Consider the following 12525-nt stretch of genomic DNA (forward strand, 5'->3'; position numbering starts at 1 on the left):
TGATACATTAGCATTGAATAGGTATCACATATCAAACACAATATTTTTATTAGTGGAAGTTTTCAATGAATCAGAATTGATAGCGCATTTAAAATATTCTTAATCAATACGATTACAATCAAAATTACAAATTGTATTATAAAACGTCTAATATTCCTATACGTGAGAACCATCAGTGCAATAGCGGGAAGTTCTGATAGTTGTATGCAATTAAATGTGAAGAGCAGAGACTCTGGAGGACTATGGGACACGAACACAAGAGAAAATAAAATCTATACCAATACAAAGAAGATATTCCTAATCAAAACAACATAGTAATCTATCATTCAGAAAATCAAACCCATCAGAAATTTAATATTCCTATACGTGAGAACCATCAATGCAATAGCGTGAATATCTGTCATAACATTTTTCGAGCGCAATAGGGAATCTCAGTTTCATATTCCAACATTACTCAACTTTTAATTTCTTATTAAGTGAATAGCATAGACGTAAGGAAATAACGAGAAACAACACAATCAACAGCTACAATTAATAGAGAGCCAAACCTGCGCACCGTCCAACACATAGAGAAATAATAGCTAATCAATCTATCAATGGCGAAATAGCACAGACTTAACGCTGAAGAACAGAGGAACACGCGGCGACACGTAAACAACAACAGAGGAAAATAATCTATCATTGAACCATCATAAAATCGACCAATATACAATTTTCATTCTAACAAACACTACGAACCTTAATGGAGGTATCCAAGACATAGGAAATATGCACTGTTTTCACTCTTTTCCTCAAAGCCGGGAGACTTTGTCTCTATCTATATGGCCAAAGCACTGCGCATGCTTTATCACTCAAATGGTTGGGGGCTATATTCCTTCGTCCAGCAAACAGAATGCTCTAGAGGTCAGATAAGAGAGAGTTCAAAGGCATTATATTTTATTGTGCAGCGCAAATAGATGTCGATATCACTCGCGGGGGTCACTATCTTTTCGCATCCTTTCCCTGAAACGGAAATCTTTCGTCAAAGTGGTTGACAAGTCGGCTAAGTTTGTAGAGATGCGATATTGTTATTGAACACGTAGGGAAAGTCCAAATTATTAATTGGTAGCAACGATACTCAATCAAAAACAAGAAACTAATTTAATTACATCAATTTTCGTAATATCATATCTTCTTCGATTGAATGTGGTGATCGTTTTGATATGATGTAGCTATTATTTCCCTACATGTCGGTTAGGTTCTATATTAATGCTAATGTATTGATTCGAATTATTGCCTTATGTCTGTGCTATTCACTTCAATAGAAATTAAATTTGTGTCACATTGGAATATTAAACTTAGCTATTGTGCTCGAAATTACTTACACCTATCAGATTCTCACATCTCAGACTTTTTATAATAGCACTTGAAATTTTGATTGTAATCGTATTGATTAAGAATATCTTAAATGCGCTATCACTTCTGAGTCATTGAAAACTTCCACTAATAAAAATATTGTGTTTGATTTGTGATACCTATTCAATGCTAATGTATCATACCTGTAATAAGTATATTCTTTGTTACGCGTATTGTGTTCCTTCTATTTCAGATTTTTTGCTAAGTTTTTCCCATTCACGCAGAGTCATAACATAATTCCTAATGACTTTAATAAATATATTTTCACTTGTACTTTTGTGTATGGCTATCCTTTGCATGTAAACTGCACACCTGTTGTAGCTGGAAAAATTACGATTCAAGTCGACTCAGGCTGAAAAAATGAGGAAAGTCGGCGGCCCAGGCTGAAAAATGATGAAAGTCGGCGGCCCAGGCTGGAAAATGACGAAAGAAGTCAGCCCAGGGTGGAGGGTAAGCACGCACGCAGCCCTCCGGTCACGTTCCGCCCACCACAGCAGCCCTCCACCCGAGCACCGCCCACCTGTCACGGGAAGGAAGTCGGCCCAAGTAGGAAAATGGTGAAAGAAGTCAGCCCAGGGTGAATGGTAAGAGCACACGCAGCCCTCCGGTCACGCTCCGCCCACCACATCAGCCCTCCACCCGAGCACTGCCCACCTGTCGCGGGAATGAATTCGGCCCAAGTAGGAAAATGGTGGAAGAAGTCAGCCCAGGGTGAATGGTAAGCGCGCACGCAGCCACGCGCGCACGCAGCCAAGCGGTCACGCTCCGCCCACCACAGCAGCCCTCCACCCGAGCACCACCCTGTTACAGTTGAAGGTTTTTCGGTTGGGTTTTCTCCTTCACCTGATTGGCATCACAATTCCCAGCACTATTGGCTTTAATAAATATATCTCAACTTGAATGACATTAATAAATATATTTTGACTTGTACTTTTTGTGTATGACCCTTCTTTGCATGTCTCTGCATGTAAACCGCTCACCTGCTGTATCGGAAAAATATGTGAAGTCGGCCCAAGAAGTCTGCCCAGGATGAAAAATATGCTACAATGAGCGCACGCGCAGCCCTCCCCCGCCGATAAGCGCGCGGACAACCATCCCCACACGCGCCGCGCAGGGAAAAATACGCGCAGGGCTCAGGGCAGGGCCCAGGGGACCATGTTTCTAACTCTCACTGACGACGACTCGGCAAGGCCCTCTACTACTGAGAGCCTTGTTTGGTGTAGTGACGGAGAGGCTGTGCAGCTGGAACCATCGGACATGCTTATATGAGTTTGTGCTGCTGTGCTGCTTGAGAGTTTACTATGTAAAAAACTTGACATACCCAACTGCTTTTGGCCAGTTGTTAGGCCTGCTGCAAATATATGTCGTGGGCGACAACGAATTCCCGAAGCCGTACAGAAAGCCCCGGCTTTCGCAGCTGCTGAAATCGCTAAAGGTTGTAGCGGGCCGTGGATAATGACGAAGATGGCCACGCGCCTGAAGCACCTGCCTCAGTTCCACCGGCGCGGTCATGGAGATAGGCCACCGTCATCGCCTCTCCGTGGCATACCATCATCGCCGGTCGGGGCTCATGTAGAGGAAGACCATCGTCCTCTACATTTGGTGACCCGAACAACGAACACCATGTTCAGAGCAATTCGGCTCTTTACTATCCCAAATTCCTGACGACGCCTTCGACGAGCACTACCACAGCGCCCTATACTTGGACCCACCGCCTGCAAACCCCACCGTTAACGTACCCGGCGCCTTTCCGTCTGCGGCCTCACCGTCCAGCACGGCCCGGCCCACCTCTGCAGCCGTAAAGCATTTCACCGTCCGGCTCACGACGACAGCATCACGTCTGCCCTTCTCCTAGCGACTGAATCGCCGACCGTGCCTCTGCTGCCACGCGCTACGGCTCTGGCACGGCAGTTTTACCGGCACCGTCCTAGCGTGAGGCCACGACCATCTGCCCGCTGGGATATTTCCATCATCGCCGGTCAGGACTCATGTAGAGGGACACCACCTCCTCTACAAGGTCAAATAAAGAGCGAATCAGTATTCAGATCGCCTTTTGTCTTTGTTCCGCATGTGCTTGCAACACGTTGGTCACCTTCGCGTATGTTACAGATGCACACTTCAGCGAGTGTGCATTACCACTACCGATACCAAAGCATAAGCGCACAATACATGATGCGCGTCGTGCATTTTACTGTGCGTGCCATACGTCACGTGCGGATTATGTCCCCACCAACATGTTCCTCTCTGTTGTGTGCGGAATGTATACTTCTTAGACAACTGTACCCCTTAGACGGGCGTACCTCTTAGACAGACGTACCTCTTAGACAGACGTACCTCTTAGACAGACGTACCTCTTAGACAGACGTACCTCTTAGACAGACGTACCTCTTAGACAGACGTACCTCTTAGACGGACGTACCTCTTAGACGGATGTACCTCTTAGACGGATGTACCTCTTAGACGGATGTACCTCTTAGACGGATGTACCTCTTAGACGGATGTACCTCTTAGACGGATGTACCTCTTAAACGGGCGTACCTGTTAGACGGCAGTACCTCTTAGACGGCCGTACCTGTTAGACGGCATTATACCTCTTAGACGGTTGTACCCTTTAGACGACGGTACCTCTAAAATGGCTGTACCTGTTAGACGGCAGTATCTCTTACACGGCTGTACCTCTTATACGGGGGTACCTGTTAGACGGCAGTACCTTAAAAGTGCTGTACCTTTTAGGTGCTTTCGTACCGCATAAAATAAAGGGTACATTTTTGCAAAAATGTACCTTATAAAAGGGGTTTTTAAGAGGTACAGATTTTATAGTTATCGTGAAGGCGAAAGGAGGGTGTTTCGCGTACGAGAGGTTCAGGGGGCTATTGCAGGCGTCCCAATTTCGCCACGGTTGCACTAATTGTGGGAAAATTGTTTTCGGTCGCCTAACATTCCATACCGACCAAAAACAGAACCAAAGTTGTGTGCCTCTATAGACTGCTCCTTTGATTCCCTGTCATGTTCGTCTTCCCGCTGTTGTGATGGTCAGCTGGATGTGCCATTCGTTTTCACATTAGCAGTTCGCCACAATGTACATCTGAAGCATTGAAAACCCTGTAATCTACACGCTAGCGTCTGCGAGCACAACGGTCGTAGTCCGAGAGAACACGCGTGGCCGGACAGGCATGATATCTCCTCTGTCGTTTTTCTTTCTCCTCCGTTCGACCGACCGTTCAGATACTCGCGCCTCGCGCCTCAATCAAATGACTCTCGCCCAATCGGCGCGAAGGAAGACTGGTGCCAGTTCTCGGAGACCAATGAGCCTCCAAATATTAACCCATATATAACGCAGCCAATTAGGGATACTCAGATCAGCCGCGCCAGTGGCGACGATATTTCGGAAGCGGTGCGTTTTCCTTTAGAGCCGGCGGCTTGTAGTACTTTAGATGTCACATGGGGAACGGAGAGTCACATAACACCCGATAGCAGAAGTAAGAGGAAATCCACAAATCCAACGCTCCGTCAACCGTACAAGATGTACGCATAAGGTGAAGAGATATACTATACTTACTATAATAAGGCAAAAAGAGAAAAGAAAGTCGCAAACTTGACGAACTAACGAAACAGAAGACTGCGCGAAACAACACAAACGTTCGAGGAACGCTTCAGTTTCCGTTTCTCTATCTTCTATCCACATTTGGTCCACTTACGTGAACAAACAACCAGCAATTTTCATCCGAGGAAGAAGGAGAGGATTAGCCACCAAATCCTCATCAACATCACTACGCTTAGAATTGCTACAGTTACGTTGGGTATGTCAGTCTATATCATTTGTCTTGTGTTCTTGATTGTATCTTTCTGAACCATGGCTGACCGCACCAGCGTGCAGTACGACTGGTTGAATTCGCATCCGCAAATCGACAAGTTTGACATGGTCATTTCGTCTCATGACGAAAAGAATTACCCGTGCGTGCTCGTTCTTGACAGCCACGTCGAAGGATGCGCAACACCTGAACCATACCCTTGTGCGCAGGAAGACTGCACGACGACGTCTTCGGAAGAACATACCAAGTGTACGCACACGATCACTGGAAAGCTAAATGGTAACCTCGCGGGAATCGTAACACAAAGCCAGGATAAACCATTATTGAGCAAACAATCGAACGTTGCTTTTTGTCGCGACCATGAGGTACCAGGACCTTCGAGTAACTTTGGGACAGAAGAGAGCAGGACTGACGCAAAGATGGATTTCACGCAGCTGAATGTCACGACAGGACTGTGCGTGACGCTAAATATTGTGTTATTTTGCGCTCTGGTAATGCTAATATTGTTCATTGTCTTGCGTTATACTGGAACCCTCGAGAAGTTTGTGAAAGGAGTGAGCGACAAAAAGTGATAACTACAAGCGTGCGGATTGATTTCACAGTAACGCAAATGCATATCCGGGTCGCTTAACAGTCCATCAAACACAAAGCTATTATAAAGTCCGTGCTGTCCATGGGGTAAAATGAAAATATTCAGGCCATGCATTGTCATGCGTGCATCGACTGTGGTTGCTCGCCGAAAACTGTAGTCTGTGTGCAGGACTCTAAAATCCACACCAGATGGCTTCAGTAATCAAATAACAAGCAGAAAAGCCATTCTTCCGTATCTACCAGGGACATTATGATCTCTCACATTCTCCGGTTGCCGTGTGTTGGCGACAGTGGCGGCTCCAGGGCGGGGGGGGGGGGGGGGGGCGATCGCCCCCAAAGAATACTCCCCCCCCCCCCACCGACGTGAGGGTCTGGATCCACCCCTGGTGGTGATGTCGTCTGGGAAGTTTGCGGTGAAGACACTCGAAGAAAATTTGTAAAAGGTGGGCGCTTTCAAAGACTCTGTTTCTGCGTTCCTACGAGAATGATTTTGGAATTATAACTGCACAGCTTTGGTTGCAGTGTCCTCAGGCAGAAGCAGCATTTCTGTCAATGTGCATCGTATAGAATACTGTTTTTGCGTCCGATTAACTGACGAAGTGGGGCTTTCAAGTGACGATTAGTTAGTTATAGCACAGCGTGCTATGCGGTGAAGTTCTGTTTTTAGAGTGCAGTTTCGCAGAAGTGTGTATGCCCCATGCAGGGCCGGTGCTAGGGATGTGCGGGGCCTGAGGCAAAGGCACACCGCGAGGCCTGTTTCACACGATTAAGTGCATACTTGATATTTAAAAAAAAAGCAATCCCTGGTTGAGGGCTTCGTGCGCGGGGCCTATGCAAGCGCGGGGCTTAAAGCGGTCAGTGATGGGCAAAGTACCTCAACCTTATACTTAAAGTAAAGTACCAAGTACCTAGCATCATTAGTAAAGTACAAAGTACCCAATTCCAAATGTACTTCAAGTAAGGTACAAAGTACTAGGCAAAGTACTTCAAGTACTCATCAAGTACATTGCCAATTTAATCTGAATGACTTTGCATTTCACTGTTTACTATCTGTGTCTTGCGTTTTTGGCAAAACTTTAGAGAGTATGACAAATGCTTTGAAGCCATAAAGTCCTACGTTAAGTATTAACCCGTGAATATGAATTTAATCAGATGTCATAATTTGCAGTAACATGTCGAGAGGATATCAGTGAGCTGAGCTGTGATTATGCAAAATAGTATTATACGCGGACTGATCCAAGATCACCCGCTTACTGGTGGTGTTCCGGTACTAATCTTCTTCTACAGGCTAGGAAATTTCATCGGAAAAAAAGTACAAGCCAACAGAGATTATATATTTCTGGGCATTCCTTGCTGCTTTTTGAAATACAACATGTTAAGAAAAAGAATATGAAGAAAGTAAAAAAGGATGAAGCACAATGTCTGTAAGCCTTCATTTTTATACGACTGTAATCTGCAGCAATATAATCCATGTGACCAATTAAAAAAACGTAAAATGTAAAAATGAAAGCATGCGTGTCTTTCAGAGTGTTCATCATGTAATGCAATCACACATATAATGTGATATAAAATGATTATTAACTGCCAATGAAGGAAAAATATAAAAAATCATAGAACCCTACATTGGGTGAACTGAAATGACAGTGGACCAAGTTATTGTGCTGCCGGTTGCAGTGTCATAATGTGTGCGAGTCTTTGCATTCCATTCGTTTTACATAATCATAAAAGCGTCGATACTTTTTTGACATTTCAAGCCTCTCAACAATAGATTTGCTTCAACAAATATGCTCTTTAAAAGCACAAATACCCCGTTTTGGTAAATTGTCAGACTGGGACTCTTGGTACTGCATCCCACTAAAAGCGCTAAAATGACGGCAAGAAGACGAAAACTCAGAGATCGCCCTATCTGTGTGTTTTCGTCTTCTTGTTGTCACTTTAGCGCTTTTAGTAGGGTGCATCTTTGATACTCTTTTGTGACTTTTCGTCTGGAGTCCAAGTTTAGGTACTTGAGTACTTGATGGGAAAGTACTGGGAAAAAAAGTACTTGAATTACGGTACAAAGTACATGATTTAATACGTACTTAGAGTAAAGCACAAGTACATAGAAATGTACTTAAAGTACTACTTGAGTACTTGGTACTTCAAGTATTGCCCATCACTGAAGGCGGTCGCCTTACTCGCCCCCCCCCCCTCCATCGCTGGCCCTAGCCCCATGTCCAACAAACCAGAAGGCAGAGAATATTCTGAGACAGAACTAGTAACCGGTGTTGGTGACTTTGAGTGCCTTGTTTGCAAACATGGCAGCACTGAGACTCCTGCCCCCATGTCCCCCACTCCTTCCTGCTGTCCTCTCTCCATCTGTCCACATCTGTACGCCGCTCATAGTCACAGTTGCTTCGCGGCGCTCAGTGATTTTCCCAGGATTTTCTTCTAGGGGTTAGAAATCTGTGTGTGTGGGGGGGGGGGATGGCATAATACCTGACTGTCTCGCATGACGTTACAACCACGTGACCATATCCTGTGACGTCAAGTATGATGTGACGCAGTGGCTTTTCTCAGGATTTTCGTTTTGAGGGAATAGGGATTTGAAGGAGTGGAATGGGAGGTACAAATACGCTTTTAGAAGACTTGCCCATTAACAACTGTGTTTCTGGCTAAATGCAGCGACATTCAATTTTCAAACACAAACGCTTTATTGCGGTGACCATTGTTTTGCTGCTCTCAAAATACCACCTAGGTAGTTCAGGGTTGTGAGCAGCTTCATTTCTGGTAAAAATGTTGTATGACATTAAATACAGAAAACGAGGACAGGTCACGAGAAACGCAAAAAAACAACAACAACAAGAAAAAAACGCACACATGACGCAGTGCTCTTCGTGTGAAGCGGTAAGTTTCCCCTTCATAGCCTCCTTGGTTTCCGGACCCATTTTTCAAAAGCTTTATCTATTAACTCCTGGTACTTGTCGGCGCTGCCATCAGGCGTCACCTGCTGTCGCAGAATCTGTGGTTCTTCTATGGATATCTTCATAGGAGAGTCAACATGCGCAGGAAACAATCGCGAACGTTCTGAGCAGAGTATTCGATTCATAGAACCACTCATGAAACCAATATTGTAGTGCGAGAGCACAACACTCCGTCTCGGTCCTGTATATCTCGTTCACAAGTACAGCTACCACACATTTCGCAACGTGATCCACCGAGTGCACCCGCTGTTACTTTTTTTATGCTTTACTCACAGCGTTCAAAACCAGTAGGCATTGTAAATATCAAGGTTTGATTTGAATAATCGACAGGGCCAGATGACACTCCCCTGGGGGGGGGGGGTCATGAGCAATTCCTGGGGGGGGGGGTGTTTGACAAAATTTGGGGGTGTTAGGGGTGTGTGGAAGGGTGCTGGGAAAATCACTGGCGGTGCTAACACGGAACAGAAAAAGAAAAAAAGAAAAACTGAGCCACCTGTGCTTACCTCCACTCCATCGCCGCAGATACTGCTGATAGCAGAAGGGCGAAACAAAGACCAAACAAAGTTGCGCGTATAAGAGGTACGGTTTTATACGGTACACCCACACTGTACCTTATACAAAGCGATCCACTTTGTCGAGACCTGTAACTATAATGCAGCGGGGACAATCCATGCTGTACCTTATTTATCGCGTACACCTTGATATAATGTACTTTTACAAGGTATAAATACTTTAGAGTGTGGGGCATATTGGTATCAACGCAATGCATCAACGCGAGTGATGCATTGCAGTCAGCTATAAACATGGCGTTGCGCGTTTCTGGATTTGATATGCACATAGAACGGAACAGGTATTGTGTATCGCCTCCCGTGTGAGCGCTGGCACCTTTGAAGTCAGCCCGGGACGCAAAATCACACCCGAGCAGTACGCCGCCATATATGCAGGTTGTAATGTCACGATACCGCCTCCAGCGCCGCCCCTTGCTTGATTTGGGAGCGCTATGATTCGTCACGACGTTTCATCTTCATTGGCTAGGTTGAAGACAGCGTATATTAGGATTGGTGTCATGAGTGGCATTTATCAGCAGCACGGATGACTCCCACCTGTAAGGCAAGGATATGTGCAAGATTTGAACGATGGGCGTGATACATTCACGCTACGGATAGGAACCGTGCGCAGTGACTTCCCTACACCCCGTTTCGTTTTTTGCAACATCCCCCGAGATTTCGGAGAGCCCCCCCCCCCCCCCCCAGTAGTCAATTTTGGGGGACATTACTAACCCTGAGTATGTGTATTTAAAATAATCGCGGATTGTTGTCGATTACTGCATGTGCCGGGTTGCTCATATAAATAAAGTACCGCTCTTTAACGGACAAGGTGGTAGCCAAGGTGGTGCCCGGCTTGAACCCAGTGATGAGCAGTAGTTTAACTACATGTAGTTTAAATACTAATTAAACTATACTTTCGATGTAGTTACAATGTAATTGCAACTACTCGACGTGGACTAATTAGAAGCCAGTAGTTAAACTACATTTTTCGTAGTTAACTACGAAACTGCCGTCGGCAAGTTGGACACGGCCGATACCGAAGACAAGCGCCAAGCCACGATCCAAGCCAAACTAGGCAAAACCATCTTGTATCTTGCACGCTCATTGCTGTGTCTCTTCGCGTCCTGTTTGATCGTTAATGTTGTCGAGATGGACTCTTTCGTTTTTGAACACTGCTGTAAGGATGTCAACGTGAGAGCAGGAAGCAAAAACTTCACTGCAGTCTGCAGGTTCTGCCCTCATCGCATCCCACCTGGGAACGTCAAAAGCGAAAGGGTCCTAGTCAGATAACTTGATGGTTGTGCCAAGAAGGCATCAGTTTCTAGTCTACAGTCCCCCCTAATATCTACCCAGCATAGGTTTCTAGTCAAAATGCACTAATGCCACAGTGAACCGATGCCAAGATGGCGCATAAGTTTTAGGGAAAAGTGTGAACGTAAAGTAGGGCTTCTGTTACAATCAGGGGTGTCGAACCGAAACGTTGTTCGTTCCGGTTTTCGTTCCGGTTACATCATAAACGATCCGGTACCGGTTCTGCTCCGGAGCAAAAAAATAACGGTTAATACCGGTTAAACCGGTTCCGCTTCTGCTGGGAATATTCATCCCCAGAAAAAAAAAAAATCAATGTTACAAAACGTAAACCCGTTTATTCCGCACACATATTACTTACAGAAACAGAGAAACAATAACAGAAACAATAACATATTATTTAACATTAATAGACAGCTGTGAAATTGGTAGCTCCTGGTTCCTGTAGGTTACTGTGTGTTCAAATAGGCTTTTTACTTTCTTGAAGCACATGCTACAAACGGACTTGTTTGTCGTGATGTCATACGTAAAGTACTTTCTTGCTGGGTTGGAGCGATCGCGTCCCATCCGAATGTCTGTTGCTATTGTCTAGCCAGCAAGCACCACCGCTCGAGTACGACGCAAATCGAGGAACACCTTCACTCACAAACGCGCTCGACGGCTCCGTTTTATTTTCTTCGCGTCCTGTCCACAAAAGAGTTGCCACTTCGCACGGGCTTGCCCTCGCGTATACGTAAATGTATTCAACTTAGCTGCTCTCAAACAAGGGACGCGTTGCGCGACGTTACCGATAGAGAAGCCGTTATGCAGCCCCGTTGGATCGCTGTTTAGTTGAAAAGAGTTTGGGGGGTCAAATTAAAACGAACACTACGGCACATTGGTAGAGAGTCACATGTACCTCTAAGTCTGTGTGCGTGCACGAACGATAAACCATTAGAATGGGATCCTAAGGGTCATAGTATACCGACATCCGTAACCCTCGTATAGTATCCATGACATGACTTCAGAGCACACGACGTCTGTTTCATTCGCCCATCGGTAGTCCAAACCGGCGAAGTTTTTTCTTGGACCGAAAACCGTTAAATATATTTTTCGGTTTCCCTCCTGAGCGAAAAAGAACGTATACGGTTTCGATTCCGTTCCGGTTCGCACTAAAACAGCGTTTTTTTTTTCCGGTTTTCGGTTCGCTCCGACACCCTGGTTACAATAGTAGCACCAGACACCCGATAAGCCAGCACCATTTCACATGGTATTGTTTTGTTTAAATTTTGTTACCTTTTGTAGCCCCTTTGTGTGTCTGCGAAATCTGGTGTGGGGTCTCCAGTGAAAATGTACCTGAGAGTAAGTGTACGAAAAATCGTTTAACATTGGAGCCAGATGTAAGCAAATTAAATATACAAGGTGCTTGATATTCCGTGGTGTTCAGCACAACGTATGTGTGTCACAGTTGTTAACACCTGAACACATGACGTCTTGTGATAAAGTTTGTGGTCCTTTTCAGGTCTCTCTCTCTCTCTCTCTGTATACTGGCTTGCACCCATGATCTAGTGCACATTTATCTCCGCATTGGTGTTCTTAGTTGAGAGTTACGACCAGTGAGACACTTTACCTACCTCTCACCAACATTTATGCCTTGTACCGAAAATGTAGTTGCAGAAGTGATTGAAACTACTTCATAGTAGTTGGAGCTGTAGTTTAAGTGCTGTTTTAAAAAGTGGTTAGTTTGCAGTTATAATTACTGTTCATACAAGTAATTAGTAGTTGCAGATAAACTACTTTCAAGGTAGTTACTGCCCATCACCGCTTGAACCAAAGATGCACTAAATGTGAGAAAACTAAACAAGAATATTATACGACTTCCCTATGGTTCCTGCAAGTCTGTTCTCCTGGTATATTTCCGATAAAACC

Source organism: Ornithodoros turicata, chromosome 1 (genome assembly GCF_037126465.1).
Source record: "Ornithodoros turicata isolate Travis chromosome 1, ASM3712646v1, whole genome shotgun sequence".
NCBI classification, from domain to species: Eukaryota; Metazoa; Arthropoda; class Arachnida; order Ixodida; family Argasidae; genus Ornithodoros; species Ornithodoros turicata.